Source organism: Rhinolophus sinicus, linkage group LG01, assembly GCF_036562045.2.
Source record: "Rhinolophus sinicus isolate RSC01 linkage group LG01, ASM3656204v1, whole genome shotgun sequence".
NCBI classification, from domain to species: Eukaryota; Metazoa; Chordata; class Mammalia; order Chiroptera; family Rhinolophidae; genus Rhinolophus; species Rhinolophus sinicus.
In genome coordinates this window covers 97,369,286-97,393,613 of record NC_133751.1, presented here as the reverse complement: position 1 = coordinate 97,393,613, position 24,328 = coordinate 97,369,286, and the positions used below count along the sequence as shown (strand labels likewise).

Genomic DNA, 24,328 nt, shown 5'->3' with positions numbered 1-24,328 from the left:
TTTTAATGACTTGTGAACCTCCAAACACTTCTCCTGTGATGATTCTTCTTACTCCAGGGGGTTTGGAGGTTTGGTCATTTGCTTAATGATTTTAGAGTAAAATTTACTTCTTCTTTCAGGGCAGTGAGAAGTCTTCCCTTGGAAATCTTTGCTGCTTCTCTCCTTTGCTTGACCTTCCCCTCCACTTGCTTCAACCTGATCCCTGATGCTGGCTCTCCTTTGCTTAGAGTACAGTCTGCTCTCTGGCAGATAGTTATTTGGCCCTAGTGACTCCTGTTCTTTTCACTCCCACCCTCTTACCTTGGCTGATACTCTGTTAAATTTTTTCTGAGGTCTTAGCAGGACAGTCAGTCCCTAGAGTATTTGAAAACTCTCTTCAAATTACATGGGTACTGGGTCTTCCCAGAGAGTTCTGGGAAGGCGCTGTGTACCTGTCAGCTACATGGGAATACCAAGATGGCTCCTAGTGCAGACCCTTTCACTGACAGCTCAATATTATTTTTATTCATGGTCTTTTTATTGTGTGCTGGTGTCACAGTTGTGTCACACAGCTGGTGTGTGAGTTGTAATTTAGGGATTTAGCATTATGAGTGATAAACTAGAATCCCAAAGCTGATAAAATGTTAGGGACTTTTTATTTTTTGTGTGTCCTAACATAGTAGGCACTCAGTAAATGGCTGAGTTATCTTGTTCTGATTAGTGTTTGTTGATGAAACTCTTAGCTCCAGCAATCACATTTTGGTTTAAGCCAGACCTTTCTTGTAGCCAAGGAAGATATGCCACCACATCATTCAGAAAAGGTGCACATTGCCACCGTAATAAGCACAATCCTTACCTGATACTTAAGGAAGGTTATTATTTGAAATGTCAACTATTCAAATATCCATCAGAATCCGATTCTAACTCTTTGTTAAATACCTACCTCTACAGGAGTTCTTAGTTTTCTTGAAACTTTGTACATCATGTCAACATACTGTTTTACAAACATAGGCTTAAGATACAGTATTTATTTTCATCATTTTTTATTTAATGAGTTGCTATTAAATGTATCCTATTTTTAACACTATTTTTGTTACACAAATTGCTATGTAAATATTCCAATCAGCCTTTACTGTTTTTCAGAGTTATCTTTTTCTTCAACTCTCCTTCCCTTGCTTATTTTGACTGTTTTCTTCTCTGCACTAATTGGCCTCAGTTTCTTCTCCCCTCCAAGCCATCAACAACTCTACAGCTTCTGTTTTTGTTTTTTGTTTTTGTAACATGCATTTAATCATATCACTGCCTGTAAACCTTCCCCTGTCCACCAGACAAAGGCCAACTCTTCGTCATGGCCTTGAATCGAAGTCCTTGCTCCCAAGTGAGTTTCCAGCCTAATCTCTAGTCAACATTGGCCACCCCCTTCCTGTATCACACACTCAGCCCTTCCCTGCCTGAGTGCTATTTCTGTCACTTGGAATGGCTGCCTTTCTCTGCTGCTCGTCCTCATTTTTTTAACCATCACTGACGACCACTAGGGCACATACACTTATGAACCGAAAACCTAGTTACTGCCCTCTCTGCGTTCCTAGAACACTTTTTACAAACTTCAGCCGTAGCATTTAGCACAGGATGTACTCTTGTCTCCTTTTCCATGGTGACTAAAGAAGAAATTCACATGTACTGTTCACTCATGTGTTATCATCTACTTAGTAGGTATTACTTTACACTTTTCTTGTCCCATTTGGGAAAGTATCTCTAAGTTCAAGTGAATGGAATTGTGGTTGTTACTCAGCATAATCTTAAATTTACTTAGTTTGTTTTTTAAAAGGGACATCATTTGCTACCCATTGGACTTTAATAAATTCCATACGTTACACTAAATACTCTTTATGGCACTAATCATGACATACCTTATATATGATGATGACAAACTAACATGTCATAGATGGAGATTCACTGATTTTATGATATTGCCTTTTATGCTTTTATGCTGTTAAAGCTGTTTGTTCCCTTAGACTGTTCTTGAGAGCTATAGCTACTAAATTAAACTTTGAACAGGGAAGACTCACACCCTCTGCTGGCATGAATACGTTCTCTTTTGGCCCCTGCATTGGAAATACTACATATAATAACAAATGCTGCTGTCTCATAACAAGACTGAAATTGCTTTAGCTTGTATTACTTATGGTTACTTTCACTATTCTGATTCTTTTCCCCTTAACGGTGCATCATATTAGGAATAAGGAATTTAGTAAACATATGATGTAATTTTCTTTACCTGTTGTAATTTTAGTGAGCTATATGTAATATGTGTGAAGTTTGTGACTTAACCAGCTAAAACTTTATTTAAAAAAAAATTCTAGAGCTTAATGTTGATGGAAACATTTCCTTATCTTCACCTATCACTGTGCTGCAAATCTGAAAGATAACAAATAGAGCTTTAAGTTTTACATTCGCTACACTAAAATATGGTCAAGAAAAAAAATTGCACCTGAATTCTTTAATAAGCGCGATGGGAGAGCTGCGTTTTGAGGACTAATCGCGGCCCCCTCCTTTTTGATTGCTTGCTTACATAATTTGTTATGAAAGAGTGCTTCTAGGTAAACCATCTCTCCAGAATGCTTGTGATTTGTTCTCTTCTGCTTGGGAAGGGTTAAGAGGAGACAACATCCTGTCAAAGACCTTGTTTTTAATTTTGCTTCTCACACTGGCACAGATCCTGCTAAGAGCAGCCCAGATTAGTTCAGAAAACCTTTGAAGAGATTTAAGATGTCCTTCAGCCAGTTTGAAGGTTTTTGTCTTGCAAATCCAGTACAAGGGCGCCTGCAGGCATCTCGACCCTTGCTGCGCTGCTGATGTAGCTCAAGGTCACACTAACCCGCCCTGTGACATTCAACAACAACAAAAAATTATGCGGTGAGACTGCTTCAGCATTCAGCCAACCAACAACTTCCTTCAGTGAGGAACTGAGGAAGAAGTCTTTTTCCCCTTTTTCTTTTTTTTTCGGGGGGCGTTGGGGGGGGGGGGGCTCTCTGAATTTTTGCTGTAGGAAATAATCCCGGATTTCTGGTGTGTGTGATGACAAGGTCATTTCTTAATTAGAACACATGTAAAGAACAAAGCTAAATGGCTTCAAAACAGCTTTGTAGTAGATGGAGAGGATTTAAATTATTTAAAGAGATAGTCACCCACGTATGATGGAAGCTGAGTTCTCAAGGCATTAACTCCTTCACTTCTGTCTACTTGCCATTTCTTCCTTTGAATTCTTTATGTCTGAGTTTAGAAGGTTGCATTCTAAACTTAAGAAAATTTATGAACGCTCATTTTTTTTATAAAAGAGTGAAACATAAATCTATTTTCAGATAAACTTTTAATGGAGTTTTCTCGCCGTGATTTTTATCTCCCAGAAATTTTATCAATTGGCTGGACTAGGAACTAGGAATTATAAACTTTTCCCACTGGTAACTGGTTTATTTATAATATGTTAGAGGAGGATAAGTAAAGTGCTTCTTTATTGTCTCACCTTCTCTTCCTCACTTTCACCCATTTGTGATGTAGAATTCTAGAGGAGCAATTTACCCCTGCTTCTTTAGAAATTATGCTACATACCATTCAAGTTCTCAACTTTTAAAGAAGCGATATAGGCGGACACATGCTTTTTTTCTAAGGGAAACATTGTAAATTTAGTTTGAAATGGACTTTCAGAACGTTGTTTCTGAACACATGTAACTTTGTTCAGGCACAAGGAAACTATGTCCATAAACACTTAGTGGCCATATTGGATTCTCTCTCCTTTGTGGGGCTTGTTTCCCCATTTTGTTCTTCCTTTGTTGCCTGTGGTGCTAACTGTCAAAGACATTGGCTGGATGGAGTCCAAGTGAATTGGCTTCCTATGCTTGAGACTTAATGCATATCACCTCCAGCTTTAGAGCAGAATAATCTGAGAGAATAATTTTATAGTTGATATTCTTTATATATATCTCAATATAGAAACACACATTGCAGTTATTCTTTATACATAAAATTACATCGTGTAGAAAAAAAATGAACTTCAACATTATAGAATTAGCGTAAGAGTTTTCTCAGAATTCATACCCAGTTGCTTTCTTAAAGAGATGTTTCCGTAAGCGTGAGTCAAGTAGAATCAGGGCGAGTACTTTATGAAGATGGATAATATTTTGAGTATGAGTATTTGAACTGATTTGGGTTTTGGGAGCCACACTTAAATTTGGGTTTTGGGAGCCGCACTTAAATTTGGGTTTTGGTAGCCACACTTAAAATCTGGTGGGATAGCATGATGGATTGCATAACAACAATTTAGAATTAAATAGACTTACTAGTCTGAAGGATTTTCCTCTTGCCCAGAAACAATTTATTTGGGTCTTCCATGAAAAGTGAAAAGGTATATACACTTTTAGATTATGGGTGTTTTAAAGGATTTTAGCTTTGCAAAAAGAAAATGCTGAAGGGGAAATCTATATGCAAGGAAATGGTTAGTATGATTCTGTGCATCCCTGCCCTTGCCTGGAGTCTGGTATGCCCTTATGTCATGTATGACCCAAGCTCACCTGCTAGTAATTTCTAATTTACTGTCCTAATTCATCGATTTGTTATCACTAATTGTTCTTCATTTACTTCTGTGTAGTTTCCAGTACCTAAAGGGTTGAAAGGTTGCTGTAATTGGCACCCGCAGCTGCTCTTTCTTTTGACAGGGGATAATTTTGCAGCCTATGCTTTGTGTGACAGCTGCCTAATTGGGCATTCTCCCCTTGTAGCAAGCCTGCCTCCTCCAGCCTCCCTGCTGACAAATGGTGGTGGATTATAGATGAGGACACGCTGACCCATTCGACCTTGCTGAGACAGCGGGGAGGGGCCTCCTGCTACTTCAGGGAAGCTTTAGGTCATTTAGAGGACAAGGTCATGAGCCAGGTGGGGAAATGACATGATATCACATGACAGTAGCCTGATGACATGGTCACTGTGTCAAGGACAAAAGGATCAGTATCGATTAAACAGTATTGCAGTACTTCATTGAAGGCCCTAGTATTTCTTAATTATTTCTGCTCAGTTTTTTTGTTGTTTTTTTTTTAAAGGAAGTACAAAATAAGACCCATGTATTTTAGCAGTGTTAAAGCAATTGCATACATGAAAATCGAGCTGGGTTAGGAAGCCTCCTCATAAGTTTCTCCAGTTATCTAGAGTATTTTGTTCCTAATTATTGCTTAGTTTGCAGCCCCTTGACTATCAAGAGTTATTTGAAAATTAAGGCAGGCAAATTAAAATGAGGTAATGTATGCTGTTATAAAATATTTAACAACTTCTGTCATCACCCTTCTCAATGATTGGCATACCTTTTCATATTTCAAATAAAAGAAAAATAAGCCAAGTGAAAATGCTTTATTAAAAGAAGGAACCTCAAAACTGGATTTATGAAATCAAATATACCACCATGCTACCATAATTATAAAGTGTTATAGATGTTTTTAAAATAATTTTTAAAACCTGAAAATGTTTTTTAAAATAGGTTGGGGTTATGCTTAATGTAAAATCTTTAAGATAAATGAAAATCTTTAGGACCTTTTTTTTATTGGTAGTGTGCATGCTTTACTTAAAGAAGTGGACTTGAGCTATTACAATTACAGTACCTTTTTAAGTGCACAATCTTAAGAATCCTTGCTGAGTCTATTAACCCTATATTAATACTTGAAAGTATAATTCCTTGTAAACTGTACTAGATAGTTTAATTTAGGAAAATGCTATGTTTTAACCAGTGAAGAGTTTAATGCACAGTATACTGATCATGATTTTTTTTTCTGGAAAAACCTAATTGTCGCTGTGTACTGTTGGATCTAAGCCCTCATTTCAACAGGAGGTAATTTTATGCTCCTGAGATAAAAAACAAACAAACAAACAAACAAACTATCAGTGGTAAAGTGTGATGCATTAGTTCACTGAAGTAGGCACGTCTGTATTTTCATGGCACGTGCATGGTGCACGCGCACGTGTGTGTGTGTGTGTGTGTGTGTGTGTGTGTGTGTGTGTGTTTAATTTTGACCGTGCTGCTGTGTACGTTAGCTGCTCTCAAACCCTGACTCAAGCTTGGTGGAGGTTTAATCCGGTGCCCTTGTCCACGTAGACTTGATTAGTAGTTGTGGTTATCTCAGCAGAAGACATACTGCCCTCCTCCTCGTATTGGTCGGGACCCGGGAATTGGGGAGTCAAGGCAAGGCAGAAAGAAAGAGATTTTACATTAGTATTCTATGAAAGCCTTACTGTCTGCAGAACAAATTGATTGCTCCGGTGTACCTGTGCTTGGCACCACTGCTGTGAAAGAAAGGTAGGGTTGTAATCTGTTTTATTGTATTACATATTGTGACACTCCAGGAATATTTAGCATGCGCTCTTTCTATGGCATGTGCTGTAAGTCTAAGTAAAGAAAAAGGATATAAATGAATGGAAAGTATGCAAGAGCAGTGGGCTACAGCTTTGTTTACTTCAGTCCATGAGAGTTCATTCGAATGAGATAATTTTGCTGAAAGCATCACTGGGAACATAACCTGATTGATAATGAAACCCTATAAAGTGTTCTGAGGCACTAATCTGCTTCACTGCTTGAAACGTGTCAGGCAGAGATGAAATTCAAGCTATATTGTAACATTTTAAGCACAAGATGAATGGGAGAAGTCATAGAGCTGGTTATGGACCTAATTAGTTTAGGGAATGATTGATAATAATTTTTCAGTACATTATATTGTTTAAAGGTGCTACATAACTTGGTGCAGAGAATAAGAAAGAGATTTTCATTAAAAAAAAAAAGGTGCCACTATACCACCTTAATGTATTAATGAAATTAAAAAATGTATGTTTTACTAGTTTCATTTGTGTAAACATTATACTGTTTGATTCTGTTGTGGGAAAGGAAATTGAAACATTTCTTCTAGTTTTTGTTTTTCTTTTTAATTCAGTGGATGTTTTTTTAAAGATAGAGACTTGTAGTATAAAATGTAGGATTGCATAGTATGAATTGAATAAATGTTTTCATAATTCACAAAATGATTGAAATATCTGTGATTGGGATTTGACCCGTTGCCATTTTCAGGCACTCATGAAATACTGTCGTAGCTGCACTTTTGCAGTTACATATAAATCTGTGCTGTGAGGGGAGGGGAGAAATGCCTCTTGTCCAAGCCTCTTGCCACATGTGAACTGCAAGTGCCCTTTGCCTCCTCTGTCCCCATCCTGATCCTTCGATTATAATCGGAGCACTTGATTTAGGAGAAAAAGGAAGCAAAACAGCTTACTGATGAAATTCAGGTTGTTCTGTAATTACTTTTATATGCTTGAAATTAGTATGTAGCTTCAGATTTTTTAGATTACATTTCATTTCCATTGAAACTGTGGGAATGTTCTTCTGTACATACTAATTATAGATAATAAAAACACCCTGATACAGAAGATCAGTATAATCAAGGCCACGGACATCGGTCCAGACTTGCTCCCAGATACAGTTATAGAAAATGGGTGAATAGAGACACATGTTTAAACGTTTGTTAAATAACAAATACAAATATACCAAATCTTGACTTAAAACATTCGTTAAAATTAACTACTTAAGGTCATGATATCTATAAAGGAAAGGGAATATTTTCAAAGGACTTTTGAACTCAGTGGCAAAATTAAGACTATTAAATATGTTTTCAGTTGAATATAAGGCATCAAAATGATTAGTACTGTATTCTTATACATTTAGTTTCGTAGGTTTTTTCTTATTAAAAAATGTAAATTGAGAAAATGTAGAGGCAAAACTATAGAAATAAGAATCAGAATATTTAATTTTGCAAACTAAAACATGTTCTAAACTTTTTCTGGTTTTCAGTTTTTAATTTTGTTATTACCTTACAAATTTTGGAAATTTGTCACCTTTCACCCTTTCAAAAGAAATGCATGGCATGCATATATTTAATATTTAGCCAACTCAGAATGGGAAGATAAAGGAGGGAATACCAAATAAAGGAAGTTAATGTTTCTGTTTTCTTGTTGTTCTTTTCCTTCTTCTTTCTTGGTGGAGTGGTAAGTTGTTGTGTTTTTTTTTTTGTGTGTGTGTGTGTTTTTTGTGTTTTTTTAACCAATCTACAATGCTTAACACTGTATCTGGCATGTAATAGCTGCTTAATAAATTTTTATTGGTCAAATGAATAAAGAATACTCAACCAACCCTCCCACCCCCCAAACATATACACACACCTTTCCTCTTGTCTCTTTACCATTTCAGTTTGTGCTGTGCTCATGGTGGTGAGATTTTAGCATCAGCTTCTCTTCTGAAAGTCTTCTATGTGTTGAAGGAATAGGAATTCAGTGGTTTAGAATCAGCCTAGGAACCATGTCTATAGAATTATTTTATCTTCACAGTAGTTTAAGTGTCTCGACCTTAAATTGTTCTTTCTCCAAACAAGTATATAGTGTAGACAAACATGCTTAGAATTCTTCACCTCAAATTGCTTCCATCTTTTTTCCTCGTATGCTGACCTACTGTGATGTTGAATTTTTTAAAGCTGTGAAATTTACTTCTTAGTAGATTCATTATGTGAATCTAGCTACATTGTATTAACCAGTATCAACAAATTATTTTGAACATCCAAGAAAACTGCATGTTAACTTTAGTCAAAGAAATCTAGGTACATTAAATCTATGGAGAAAACAAATGTTTGGCATGTCATTATTACTAAGCCATTAAATGAAAGTTATCCATGAGGACAACTTTAAATATGTGGGTGATACTTCTGTAAGCTCAATTAATAAGAAAATATTTTTATTATTTGGTGTCCAACATTAGCTAGGCTTGGACCAGAGTTTTTGAGCAGTAGGAGCATTAGAACTCAGTTAATATAAAGAGTACATTTAAAACGTGAGAAAATTGGGCTTTAGACAGATTGCTGCTTGTCCTCTATTGTAAAACTCTTCAGTAGCTGAGCCGGGGTAAAACACAAACTGCCTAGCTTTATAAAAAGTGATCAGTTTTTCACATGATATCAACTCTTCTACCCCATTTTAATCTTCTAAAATAATAGTTGTTATGTTGATACTAGCCAAATCTTACACCTACAGCCATAGTAAAATTTAATTCATACCCAAATAGGATGTAAATTAAAGCAAACTGATGCTACATCATCATTTCTCTCTCTCTCTCTCTCTCTCTCTCTCTCTCTCTTTCTCTCTCTCGGATTACTCCCTATGAATGTGGATCTAGTGTATTTTTATACCAGGAAGAGTGACAGAATATTGGATATCACTAAGAAAGATAATAAAAACAAAGAAAAAAACTATATAAAATTATAGTGTATATATTAGAATAAATTTGTGAATAGTACAATCACAAATAATCTATAGACTATTGATATTTAATATTTTGTGGCAATGTTTTCTTTAACAGTATAGTCATGGCTGAGCAGAGAAAGGGGACAGCCAACTAAGACTCCTGCTGGGTAGGGACCTTCAATGGGTGATACTAGCCAGGCATGGCCGAATTGCCAAATTCAAGTAATAGTCTAATTCAGATTGTTCATGGAAAGATTAGACTCCAGAGGGTGGAGTTGGGGGTTGCAGATATGTCTCAGCAGTATATGGCAATGAGTATCCATGTTGAAGACTGAGAAAGTCCATACAAAAATCATTGCCTGACAGGAATAGACTTGCCTTCATCCAGCTGGCCTGAGATTCATGACTAGGTTTTATTTTCAGTGGAGAAATGGAACAAGGAACTAGAGACATCATTAGAAAACCAAACTGACCAAACATGGATGGAGGCAGTAGAGAAACAGGTGGGCAATAGAAGTGTGGTTTGGAAACTTGATGTCTCATGCTCAAAATTAAGTTTATATGAAGTTTATGGGTCATAGGGAATGGTAGTAAACTGTTTCTCAGCCTTTCCCTCCAAATAGTGGGGGAGAAATCTCCACACCTACTTCTTTGGTTCTACAGTTGGGTAGAACAAAGTTTGCAGGCAAACTATTTCACCTGTCTAATCCTCAGTTTGCCTAGCTTCAAAAATGAGATTATTATACATTTTGCTCTTTAGGTCATTATGAAGATTAAATGAGAAAGCAATATGTATATTGCTTGGATCATTAATATTATCTGATAACTATTTGTTCAAGGGTGTGTGTGTCTGAATATGACAGCCGTTCCCTGGGGCGGGTGTATTCTTTACACCACTGTTGATAATAGAGGACTTGACTAGGTAACCATAATATGTTATATAATACAGCTGTTTGGGTATTTCAAAATGAATGATACAGCCTTTCCCTCTTTTATATACAGCATGGTGAAGCTGTGTATAACTCTTAATTATACCTGCCAATTTAGTCTCCAATTTCAACCTGAAAAAAAAAATGCTTTGTAACTTTAATAATATGATTCCCTCTTAAAAATACATACTCTGTCTTGATCGGGTATGTGATTTTTATTTGTAATGACTTCATTAAAATATGTATCAAGAACCTTGCATAATTTTCATTGACAAGCTTTCCACCTAACTGTAAAATGCCTAGTGAATCATGGATCTCACTTTAGAATTATAGTAAGTAATTTGGAAAATGAGAAATTAGAGCAGATAAGTTAAAGTTTAATTTGTTTAAATCTTACTGAAAAAATGTAGCTTTCTTTAAGTACCACTCAGAGTTTCCAGACTTTTCTTTTCTCCCTTTAACTGTAGAAATTACTTAGCAATTATAGACTCTTGCAGATCTTTAGTAAACCAGGATGATCTGAGTTTACAAATGTGAGTGCCAAATAAACAGTAATTAACACTTTTCTCTGGAAGGCACAGAAAAAAGGGAATATTAGAAATGCCCTATGATTTGATCTGAGTTTAAATAAAGTTTTACTTTTTCATTTAGATAATACTTATAATTTCAGGTGAAGTAATTATTTCTTTTGAACTTTATAAAAACGTATTACTTGAAAATCAGAAGGATTTCTTAGTTATACCATGTAAGCATCTTTACTTGGCTTACAGGATAAATTTTAATAATTGTGTGTCTATATATATATATATATTTTCTATGCTCTCAGTTCCTTTTCAGTGTTGTGGATACAATTAAGTGATCAGAGAGAACCTAAGAATATCTATAGACATCCACTTAGCAAAAACTTGGGTCTCAAACGTACCTGTGGCAAACAGGATAAAACTAATTCTTGTCCTCATGTAGCAGTGTACAATAATTACAGTGTAGTGGTGGAAGACAGTCGATAAACTAGTATTTAAAAAGCAAGGAACCAGGAAAAGCAAGTAAAAAAAAAAAAATAAAAGAAGCAGATGAGAACAGGTCTAAAACAACTGCAATCTCCTAGGCACTCTGCTAAGGAATAAATGGGGAGACCCGTTTACCTAACATCTTTGGAAAAGGCTTGTTTTAGTAGGTAATATTTAAGCTGAGTTGGGGAAAGAAACACACAGGAGCAGCCAAAGGAAGAGCCTTCCAGGAAGAGGGAACCATACATGTGGAGGCTGGAGGGCTGGAAAGAACTGTTTGTTCTGGGATCGAAGGAAGTGTGTTTAGCTAAAGTTAAGCTGTCTAATATAGCAGCCATAAGCCACATGTGGTTTATCGAGATTGAGATATGCTCGAACTATAAAATACACACCAATTTATAAGACTTAGTATGGCAAAAAGAATGTAACCTATCAAGAATTTTATATTGATTTCATATTGATACCATAATATTTTGGGTATATTGAATTAAATAAAATATATTCAAATTAATTTTACTTTTTTGTTTGCTTTTTAAAAATATGGCCACTAAAAGGATTTTAATGAACACTCGTGGTTCTCATTACATTTCTGTTGGACAGCATCTGAGTAGAATATAATGAGCATGGGACTGAATGACTTGTGATAAGATTGGTTAGATTCACTGGAGCCAGATTAAGCACGGCCTTGTAGATCATAGAGAGAAATTCAGACTTTATCTGAAGTGAAATAGGAAACTATTAAGGGTTTTTAGCCAAGGGAATTTACCTTTTGCGAAGAACATTGGCTACAGTATGGAGAATGTAATGGAGGGGGGCCAGTTAGGAAAAACTAGTGCAGTACGCATGCACACATACACACTCACACAAACACACGCACAGCTAAACCAGTTATCACAACAGTTGTCAGATAATGTTACATAAAAAATTGTGTCTCTAATCATCAATGAGTTTCTAAGTCTTATTTTGTGGAATTTCTTAACATATTTGCAGGCACTGTTTACATGTATAGGAATTCCCTTTCCTTCATGTTCATGGAATATTAAAATTCTTGCAAAATTAAATCTCTACCAGCCTCCCAGAACACTGTAATTTTTGGAATTAGTAATACTTTAAAATCATTTACAGCTTTGAATGTTTCCAAGAGTTTTGACAAACCTGCAACATTCCTTAATATTTTGGGGTTCAACTAATTATTTAATGATTCTATGGAAACTATTGACATTACGGATCATGCCACCTCCATTCAGGGGGCCTTGGATCCCAAATTTAAGAAATCTCCTCATGCTGTACAGCCTTTAAACCTCTCAGCTATTCTCTATGGTAGAGCTTCTCTTCCCTCTTGTAAGTGAAGAAACTTGAGGCTTAGAGTAGTTAAGCAAGCTGCTAAGGTTATAGGTAGTAAGCGACAGAACCTTGGTTAAAATTCAAATCATTCAGGGGTGTGTGTGTGTGAGAGAGAGAGAGAGATTCCTTCTTACCTAATTGTTCCTGTTATGGGGTATGTGTGTGTATTTGTTTGCATGAATGTGAATTAGACTTGACATTTGTTTTATTTGGCTCAGAAGCTATATTTGTAGTACCACCGTTTAATCTGTATAAAATTGGGGTAATTCTTAATCCTTGGCTTTTTACCGTTACTTATATTAGTCTGTGATGGCACAGGTTTTGGATTATTTTTCATAGTACTGAAAAATACATGTCAGTATATGGCAGGTCCTCAAATAATGTCATTTTATTCAACGTTGTTTCATTATAACGTTGATGAAGGGGAAGAAATTGATTAACAGCTGGGGCCACTGTCTGTGTGGACACGTTCTCCCCATGTCTGCATGGGTTTCCTCTGGGTGGTCTGATTTTCTCCCACCTCCCAAAGATGTGCACATGAGATGTATGGGTGTATCCTCATTGTCCCCGTCTGAGTGAGTGCGGTGTGGGTGTGAGTGGCCCCATCTGAGTGAGTGTGGTGTGGGTGTGAGTGGCCCCGTCTGAGTGAGTGCGGTGTGGGAGTGAGTGGCCAGTCTGAGTGAGTGTGGTGTGGGTGTAAGTGGCCCTGAGGCATTAAGGGTGGGTTCCCACCTGGCTCACTGAGCTGTTGGGAGAGACTTCCACCACCCACCACCCTGAACTGGAATGAGCAAGTTAGAAAATAATTCCTTTGCTTGTTTTTATTCATATTTGTTAAATATATACATAGCTAATGTTTATTTCAGTGTTTAATATTAGAAATGTTTTGGATCTTTATTTAGAATTTGGTGGTGTTTTTGTGACCAGAAATATGCCATAGGAACTTAACTCTGTTATATCAATTAGCCTGTTGTGAAATTGGTTTTGTTATATGTCATTTCACTTAAAGTTGCAGTTTCCAACAACCCATTGACAGGGTTAAGTGAGTACTTACTCTAGTTTCATTTTTTTTAAACTGTTACTTTTTTTGCTTTAGGGAAAAATACAATTTATTTGCTTTAGAATCTGCTTCCGCTTATGAATACTTCAGGGGATTCCAGCCATAATGCTATGTACTTTGTGTGTTTCATTTCATTAAATCTCTTTTACAGCCCTATTAAATAGTTAATGTTATCCTCAGAATCTCAGAAAAGTTAATATCTGAACTAAAATTCAAAGCTCAAACTCTTAGCTTTAGTTTCTTATCTACATTTTAGGTATCTTTGAAATTATCTTCACGGTATCCTTGTTATAGCGCATTCAGACTGTCACAATATTTTTCACTGTAAAAAAGCAAAGATGCTTTGAAATTCAATGTTTTCAAAATTTGAATTTTCAAGTTCAAAAAAAATATCACATTTCTTTAGTGAAATTAAAGTTGATTCCTGTCTTATCGCTGACAAAGCTGATAATTTTCAATAACCTAATAGTTTTGTTTCTTGTAGTTAAATGAAATTAAAGAAAAAATCAGATAGTACTCAAGGAAGCTTTTGCGATGCAACATAAAAATCTGGTAATTTGCTTTTAATGGATCCCATAAATGGTGGGATAGTGTAATAGTGGAATCAGTAGGACTATATTTTGAGCAAGTGGTGTCATGTAACTTAAAACAGTGTCATATAACTTAACATATCAAGCCATAGTAAAATATGTAATATGTGGTTCTACTCTAGATTTCAGATTCTATTAGTTAGGAATTAAAAATGCCAGATACTTGGTATGTGGTATTATTATATAACATATTTTTTTTCAAATACCTGAGTATCCAAAACATGATAGTACTACTTACTTTAGTTTTCATTGTACTGTTTGATTTTGGAAATGATAGATTTTGCCTAATTAATATAAAGTTATATTAAAACATTTATGTAAATTATCATCAGTTCCTACTAGATATACTAGTAGCACAAAGAGGGTAAAAGTAAATTAACATTTCTTGAGGACTTGCTGTGTTGGTTATTCTATATGTGTTCTTTAATCTTCACAACTGTCCCATCGTAAGTTGGTATAGATATTAAACTGAGGTTTAGGCAGATTTACCCAGAGTTACAAAGCTAGTAGATGAGCCCCAGTGTTACTGTTTTTAAAGCTCATGGTATCTTTTAGAAATGAAAACTGGAGTGAATTTTGATTATACTGTTTGTTGGAATGTGTTAAAGAAGCTCTTTCAGAAGTGAACTATGGAAAACCCGACTCTTATGTTTTCTTCATTTTTAAATTGTTGAGATTCATAGCTTGTAGATTGGAGTGCTGTCTAGTCCTGTGAGTAGCCAATACAGTAAAATTGTGTATGAAGTCAGGTTTCTCAGTTCTGATTTTTTGTTGTTGTTACTGGTCGCAATTTTAGTTGGTTACCTCCATCAATCATCTTTTGGCTGATAACTGATAACACAGGCTCATCACTGATAACACAAGGGTATAAATACTTAACACTATGTAATACAAAGATTACTGTGCAATTGTACAAGTCTTTTTCCATTGGCATTTTTTTAAATAACCGAAAACTGGTTATTGGACAGATTTTAAGAAGGTTTAGTCATTTGTATCCCTTCTCAGTCATAATTTTGCTAATAAGATTTGACTAGTATCAACTATCTGATGACCATTTTTCTTGAGAATATAGTTAAAACTAGAGATGCAAGGCACATCCTTATTTATCTTTGTTCCAATATGCAGGTTTTAATGTATAATTTTGTTCTTTCATTTTGCTTGTAATACAGAATTTTACCTAACCGTTTAATTCTGACAGTGTGTTCCAACCAGATCTACTTCATAATGAGTAATATATTTTGAACAAAAATATTACCTGATTTGGGGACTTTTCGTAGTACAGTAGATTTTTTTTTTTTTTTTTTTTTTAGTATATTAAAGGAGTTTTGTTTTGTTTTGTTTTGTTTTTCTTTCCTCTTTATGTCACTCTTAGAATATTCTGTAGTGTACAACATTTTGGAGGATGAGGGAGACACCTTGCTTGGTAAAATCAACTTTGGTAATTATTTTGTAGCAAACCGATGTTTACAGTTCGATTTGGGGGGAAAATACTAAATTTTTGTTTTTGAAAGTTTGAATGGTATTTTCGTATGTAAATGGAATACAGAAATTTATCAACCATTTCTACCAATAAATATATCATAAACCACAAAACTCACTCAAGCAATAGGTTAAATTGTTTAAGTGATATTCTTGCCTCTGTAATTTATTTCAAAAATAGGCTGAGTTGTTTTAAGTATTGTAAGATATTCCGAGTACATGAGAAAACATTGGTTAGAGAAGGGGGAAAAGAAAAAAAAATCTTAAAGGAAAAGCCTCTTTTTAATCCCGGGTGAGGATTTTTTTACCATCTCGGATATAAATGGACAGTATTTTTAGTCATTTTCCACTTTAATACTGGGAGTAGCTTGGCAAAATTTGTCACATGCCTGGGCTGTAAAAATGGTGGGAGGAAAATAAATGGAACAGTGAGCACCATGTTTCCTCAGATTTCTTCTTTCTCATTGAAGAGTATATTAATTTCTTTATTCTACTCACTTTTTGAAATTTTGGTATCGTTCATGCAGAGACAGTTGACCCTTGAACCCTCATGCAATGGAAAATCTGAGTATAACTTTGGACTCTCCCGAAACTTAACTATAGTCCTTTGGTGCCTGCGGGTGATTCGTTTCAGGACCCCCGCAGATACCAAAATCCCTGGATACTCAAATCTCTTACATAACATGGAATAGAACAATGCATAATGGGCTCTCCACATCTGTAGATTCCTAGCCAGTGATTGAAAACACTGTTTTGCATCCACCTTTGGTTGAACCCACAGATGCGGAACAGACTGATGCAGAGGGCGGACTGTATATTTATTGAAAAACTCCTCCAGAAAGTGCATGCATTTCAAACCCATGTTCAAGGGTCAACTGTATTTTTATGTCCTTTTGATATCCATGATAATTATCTCTGAAGCTTAAGTCCAAAAATTGGAGTGACATTTATAAAAGTCTCCATTTTGCAGGTAAGAAGGAAGATGAAAGAAGGCATTTTATTCCTTCTAGAGCGGGCATACTCCTTGAAAGGACCATCAGTCCTAAAAGACGGAGAAGAGAAAGAAAGAGTGATTAGGCTTAGCTGTACTAAAAACATTCTCTAGAAGGACTTTAAAATCAGGAGCTAAAATAACTATAGAGCCTGGGGAGATGCAATGTAATCTTAAGGAGGATCTTGTTGAACCTCTAGCTATTAAATAAGTAAAGTGAGGCACAAAGAGATACAACACATGGTCACTGTTTTCTTTCTTCAGCATCTCTCATAGCTAGCCCCAGAGTGCCACGGGTTGGTCCATCTGGCTAGATGCATCGTCTCACCTATGTTGATCCCACCCAGGTCCTGTTAATTGGAAGGTGCACTTTACATGATATGTAGGAAGGAACTGAGTGAGAGGAGAAGGGTAGCAGTGCAAACAACCTGTTGCTTTTTTTTTCTTGTTTGTTCCCCTATGGAATAATTGTTATTTCTGACTCTTTCCTTTGGGCAATTATTGTCAAAACATTTGGGGCCAAGGCTGTAATCTAGGATCAGGAGCCACCAAAGTTTGTTTCAGAATTGGAGACAGGTGGAAACCCAATAGTTTACAGCAGCAAACGAAACAAGAGAAGCACCTGGAGCCCTTCGGTAGCGTCTGGCCTTACCTGACCCAGGGTAACCCTGTTTCCCACCCAACATCACTATGAGCTTCGACTGCAGGCCCAGTGTGATGCTGCTCATGTTGGATGCTGTGCCCATTTCCCATTAGAAATGGGGGCAGATTTTGCTAGAGATGGTGGAAGTCAGCTGAATCAGGATGCCCGTATCTAATATGTTGCTATCTAGCCCTCTGAGCAAGAACCATCTGGTCTTTACTTGCTTGCCAACTTCAGCATAACCCAGCCACCCGCCCTTTGTGCTAGGTTCTACTTTAGAAATTTATTTTCCAGATCTGCTCACACAGATAGCTTGAATACCAGTGTCTCTTGTAAGATTTCATCACGTCTTGTCTGATTCCTGCTATAGCACCTTTCATGGACCCTTAGCCTCTTCAAATTAATAGGCATAGTTCCAAGATTGTGTATCGGGTAAAGGCATTCCTTCTAAGCTTGGCTTTCTTCATTCACTCTCAGAGCCTTGAACAACCTTACTTCAACCCACACGGGGGTGTTAATACTTGCATTATGAACTCTTAATAACCCACCCCTGTAGACAATTCCCAACATAGGAAATGTGGTCTTCATGTCAGTGTCATGGGGCTTTGTAATTCTGAATACCAGCAGCATTCATGAGTAAGACAAATAGAATTTAAGACTTGAGAATTAAAAGGTGGTGTGGGGACAGAGCCCCAGAAAGCAGTTTCCAGGCTCTCGGCCTCACATAGAAAGCTGCTGGCTCAGGTAGTAAATGGCCATCAACTGTGATTGGATGGCCATTAGCTGTGGCTAGTTGGCCGTCAGCTGTAACCAGTGAGCCATTGGCCACTAATATAACTGCTGTGGCTATGCTAGCAGAAAAAATGGGGGCTAGCAAGAAGATGGTGGCTGGGCTGGCAAGCGTGGACTGCAGTTAGGATGGCGGGTTGCGGACAGTGTGGATCCAGCCTCCAGTGAGACTATAGTGCTGCCAGCGAGAATATAGTGGTATGACTCCCCTACCTATGGCTCCGTGGGTGTTCCTTTTTGGCCTCACCATGTCCTGCCTTCTTGTGTGGGGAGTGGGTCCAGAGACCCCGCCTGATACCCCGCACGACAGGTGGAAAAAAGAAGAAAAGAGCAAATCATATGAGAGGAGGGGAGGGCAGAAGAGAGGCAGGAAGAGAGAAGAAAGGGGAGAGAGTGAGTGCTTGTGCTAAAAGACTAGAGCAGCTCTTGGCAGTGCATTGCCTTACGTTAGTGGCACTAACTGTGGGATATTAACCCACTCATTCATTGGATGTGGATGAGACTGGGATCTTGAATTTAATATTCCAGATTTCTTGTCATCTTGGCAAAATTACAATGTGAAAGAAATCAGGAATGGACAAGGAAATAGGCTGCCTGTGTTCTTCCATGGTTCCTTCTTTCCTTCATTGAGAAGACGACTAATATTTTGTTTTACTTTTCTTTGAAAATAATAAAGAGTCTTTATTTCTTTTCTAGTGGCCATGGTCTAAATGAATTGCTCTTTTTTTGAATATGAGAAATCGTTTTTCACCTCAGAAAATTTCAGTTTCTTCTGCCCGCACACTCATAGAGAATATACATGTTTGTGCAGTAAATTCAGAAATCAGTTAAACTGCTTGGCTAATATGAAAATAAAGATTTATCTACTTTTAAATTTAATAGAGGGAAATGATAAGACAAATTAAACTGTGAAATTCTTCACCATCGGTAAGTTTCAGACAGCTGCGCGGATAACTTGACGAAAGGACATGCTCAGCCAGATGGCCTGTGCTGGCCCCCTTCCCATTCCTGCAAAAGATACGTTATTCACTCCCAGGGTAGCTCAGGGAAAGAGCTGATTATGGGATTAAAACAACCAATGTCCAATTAACCCCTGTTTTGGTCAATGTTTTCTACACAGTTTGGATAATTGGCATACTTTAGTTCCATCAAGGGAGGCAGCTGGTTTATTGGTTAGTTCAGGCTCCTGGGATTAAAAAATCTGAAATTCTATTACCAGCTCTGCCGCTACAAACTCTGAATATGACCTTGGACATCTTATTTACCTCTTTGCGTCATTAGCTTTCCCCATTTGATAATTAAAGATATGCGTTGCTCTTAGACCAACGTGAGCTGGAGATACTGTATGAAAAGTCAGGAAAAACAGTGTTGATGTTTGTAGAGGTCTCTAGGACCATGGATTAAAAGATGCACTTTGTCTACATAGTATTTCTACAGTATCTTAGGGTTGTTTGTGATTGCATAGGACAGAAGCCCGCTCAACAGAGCTCAAGCACAGGGGGATTTATTAGAGACATGCAGTAGGCTCTTTAGGAACCAGTGATACAATGCATTGCACCTCTTTGGAACTGGAAAGCCCTCAGCACCTCCTGGCTATCTCTCCCTCCCTTTTGCCTTCCTCACCTCTGCTTCTCCATTTGCGTCTACTTCAGTCTTTCAGTATTAACTCCTCTGTATACTAATCTATGAAATGGGGCCTCATTAAAGCAACACCAAAATGAAGGTTTTCAGTCTCTTTGAATTCCAGATCTCAAGAGAGGAAATGAATTGGTCCAGTTTAGTCAGATTCCCAAAGTTGGTCCATTCCCCTGTGACTGGTAGATCAGAAACAGGTTCTTTAAGAAAAAGGTGTAGGGAAGAAAGAAAACTATAGGCTTCTTTTGTACATGAAACTACTCTTTGGTGTAAGTAAACATGTGTTACAAAATTTTGAAATTAAAAACATTAATTAGCTAAATTATTCAATTAGTTTGCAAATCCAAAGTATAGTTTTAGTTTTTTCAGGAACTATAGGGAATATGTTAAAGCATATCAACAGATAATTTTGAGTGCCTCTAAACTGTTAGGCATGGGGATACAAACACAAAAGACATTCCCAACTCCCAGGGAGCTTTATGTTGGGTGACTGGCAAGTGAAGACAATGTTTCTTAAGAAAGCCCTGCGGGCTGGTGCTATGTCTGTGAGTAGTAGAACAGTTAACATTAATTGAGTTCTTAAGACTGTTGTCTTAACCACTGTGCTTCGTGGTCTTTCTAATAAAAACAAGAGACAACAACAGAGACAAGGTCTCAGAGTAAGAATAGTTACCCCAAAGTTCTCAAAGTGCTGCAAAAGCATCTGTGTTACCAAATTCACTTTTGTTACATGCAGGTAACAGAAAATATATAACTGCCATTTAATACCATAGGAAAGGCTAAGATTCAGAAGACCCTGATGTGGTTTTGGATGAGCCACTATTGGCCAATTTAACCAATCACTCAGTTGCTCTCAGCTTTAGTATTCTTGTTTGTTAAAATGTAAATGAGGGTAATATAATATTAACCAACCCCATGAAGAGAAACAAAGAACACGCATCTTGGTATTTCATTAGAGGAGGAAGTATGGCTTAAACACTTGGGAAAAAGCAGGACTGTTTCAATGTACAGTGTACTCCATAGGAGTCAATGTGTGTGTCAGCTCCCAGGAGCTTTTCTGCACTACTTTAGCCAGTTAAGAATTTGTCAAGAATGGTGTCTTTGCAGCACCCACTGCAGACTGGTGCCCAGCAGCATTTGTCTTTCTCTTGTCAACAGGAGAATTTAACTATCTTATCTAGACCTTAACCAGGTGATAGACTAAGTCAGTGGAATATAGCAGCTCTTTTCTAGTGTTTGAAGGATGACTGAGGATTAGCTTTGTTTTCTGTGTCCCCAGAAGGACCAGTGGTCACACCAACGGGAGACAGATTATAGCCCATTCTGTAGACTGTTGGAGCCGTGCAGTATGGAAGGCGCTCTCTGAATAGTGACAACCCTTACTGAGCGCTCTTGGAGCACAGGCATTGTGCTGTGTGAACTGAACGTTGTCATATTTATTCCTCCCAGTCGCCTGTGAAATAGGTATTGGTTTTTGCACATTTATAAATAAAACTTTTGAGAGTAGTTAACTTGTCCAAGGTTAAACAATTGGTAAGTGGAAGAGCCAGAAATTGAACCCAGAGCTGTCTGATTGAAAAAGATACAACCTTGGAAAATAGTCCAGGGTCCCTGGAGCTTTCCAGAGGTTAGCTAGACCACTAGAGTTAGCAAATAGGTTATAAAGGTGTTTGAGTACTGGATGGGATGGTTGCTCAGGCAGGTTGGTTAAATTCTATGATCTGTTGTGTCTGTAGAATCAATTGGCAAGATGTACTGTGGAATCATGATAGGAAAATAGGTTTCTCTTCATAAAAATTAGCTGCTCTGCAATTTTCATATTAATTTGTATTCCCAGTATTATGGAGGCTAGAGTGTTTGTCAGTTCAGCTTTAAAAAGAAGTCAGTAGTCCAAGTGAATAAGGTATCTGCCACACAAAAAAATAAAGTTTTTTTTTTATGATAGACAAGGAAATTTGATTTGATAGTGCAAAATCTTTAAACAAATGCCTAAATAAATCCCTTTTCATATATAGTAAGATTTGTTTTGTTTTGTTTTTAATACATATTAGAGTGTCTTACTGTACATTTTAGAAAACTAGGTTTTCAAAATCTTACCCATCTACATCAAAGTTATATATTTTCTGTACCTGCATGACTTCTTAGCCTCCTCAGACCTGAGGAATATTATTTACATTTAATGTCATGCCATGAAGCAAAAAGAGGGCCTAAGCTTACCCCTTCAGTATAGGTCAAAGGAATGAATTTCCTTGATTTTGTATTGCTACTAACAGCAATATGCAGATGTGGTAAGAAGTAGAAAAGGCATGGCAATGACGTGTGGACTCTTCTTGCATGAATATTCAAGAATTGCTTGAGTAATGTTTGTTTTTGTTGATTTTTTTCTTTTTTCAGTTTTTCAGGTTCAAAGTCATTTTACTGCTTTTACATATTCTAATTGAATAAATTCATGGCAGGATATTGTTTTTATTTGGCCAGACACAGTGAAATTTCATACCTGAAATTCTTCCACAAATAGAGGTTCAAATGAAAAAGATCACCCTAAGAATAGCTTTCACCAATTTGATTTAATCTATCACACAATTTAAAGGGTTTGGGTTCTTCAATATGGGATTATTATTTACTTCAGTGATTGATTTTTAAAATGGGCATAGAGAAACAGTTTCTCCGTTGTGGTTGATACAGGACACAGTTAATTCATAAAGGCTTTCTTTCCCCATTATAGTATAACTATCTTTCAGGTTGAGTTTGATTTGTTTGGTTTTAGGGAATAAATCTTTCGATGTGATAATACATCATTTCTTAATGCACCTCCATCATAAGAAAATTTAACAAAGTAATATTTTAATGTTACGCAGATTTTATTGAACTTTCAATAGAGTGAGTATTTTGAGAGGGAAAAATGTATTTTGAAACATTTGCTCATCCTTGGTATAGTAGATCTTACAGACCTTGACTGGGGTGACACTGATTAAAGGAAACTAAATGAATAATCAGGTTTTTTTTGTTTTTTTGTGTGTGTGTTTTTGTTAATAAAAAGTTAAAATAAAGACCCTAGTATAAAAACTTTGAAATCTTCTAGAAATATAAATATTTCCCAAATATTTAAATCTTGTATGTTTGAACAGAATACTAGTCACATGTGATCTACAAACCCACAGACCTTCCTGTGTATGATAAAATACTTTGTTACTCTTTAATTTTGTGATTTTTTTGTTAGTTTATATTTGGGGGGAAACAAAATCTTGAATTTGAAACCAGACATTATAAATAACATTATCATATTTTAAATGTTACGGTACCTTGGAATTATGATAGTCCACCTCTCACTTTACGGACTAAGCCTTCAGAGGTTGACTAGTTGCAGGTGCTATGGGAAATGCTCTCTGCCGGGTGCTGGGATGTAAGGACCACAGAGATGTCATCCTTGCCCATAAGGAGTTTACCCTCTGGGTGAGGGCCAGGCATAAATAAACCAAAATACAATTTTGTAATGAGGCTCTAGAAAGATATACTGAGTGCTGTGAGGTCCCAGAGATGCAAAACTATCGTCAACCTGTGGAGGTGAGGGACGGCTGCCCAAGTAGGGCTGAGTGCTCAGCTGAGACTTACAGAATAAGCAAGATGTCTTACTCTTTTAGCTTAATTGAAGGCAAAGGGGGTTTATTATATGATGTATTTTTAAGTCTGCTACGTTTCGTCAAATGATGCTTATGGTAGGGGATTGTGTGGGTGAATGGGGGAGGTACACCAAGCAGAAGGTTCTTTTTGTTCTGTGTCACATTGTTTCTCCCACTGTTATGTCCTACTTTCATCCGCACATGTAATGACAGGAATATGGAACAAATCATTTATTTTACAGAAATGCTATAATTGAAAGCACAATAAGGACTCAAACAACAAAGCAATATATAAACAATAGGAAATATTGATGTAAAAATTTAAGTAATTGATACCAATGTTGAACAAACTACTGAACAGAGAAGGGATAAGTATAGTATACATGTGCCATTCCACATTATCATCATTCTCTCTCAAAAAAACAGAAAAATGATGTACATAATAGATTGAGATGCTCATAAAACTGAAGTATGTAATTCTTTGGTGTTAAAATGTTTGAACTTTGTTAAATAATGCTAATAGCAGATAGTAGTAGTTGTCTTTAATGATCTTAATTGCTGAAGTAAAAATTCTTCTGAAATATTCTTTTGTCTAATAAGTCAGAAAGGCCGTGACCTTGTTACCTGGACTTCTGTTCTTCTGGTTTCTGCTCCAGCTCACAGGAGCGTCTCCTAAGCCCCCTGATCCCCTCCCCTCCTTCAGTCTGTGTCTGTGTCTGGCAGACGCGCTATTCAGGGCCAGGGGCAGCAGTGTGGCCTGAACAGGCCTGAGACCTGGGCAGCAGGAAAGCTGGCTCTAAGATCTGCAGTTACCGGCTACAGCTACTGCGATCACCACTGCACACATTTGCTGATGTAGAGACATGGGCAAAATAGAAGTCAAGGAAAAGCATGGGTGGCAATTTCTGCAATAAAAACAAAACCATTTAAAGTAAATAGCCAACTGA

At 36.8% G+C, this 24,328-nt stretch overlaps 1 protein-coding gene across 5 annotated transcripts in view; it reads left to right on the top strand.

Moving 5' to 3' along the window:
* The window catches only part of NRIP1 (nuclear receptor interacting protein 1), an 85,549-nt gene that overhangs the window by 45,069 nt on the left and 16,152 nt on the right, over positions 1-24,328 (top strand). Inside the window, exon 1 of one of the 5 annotated variants that reach the window (XM_019748910.2) lies at positions 6,071-6,316. The exons of the other annotated variants lie outside the window; for them this stretch is intronic. The gene's annotated coding sequence lies outside the window, so the exon portion shown is untranslated. Of the gene's footprint in view, positions 1-6,070; positions 6,317-24,328 lie in introns of those variants that run through there. 5 annotated transcript variants of the gene reach the window in all.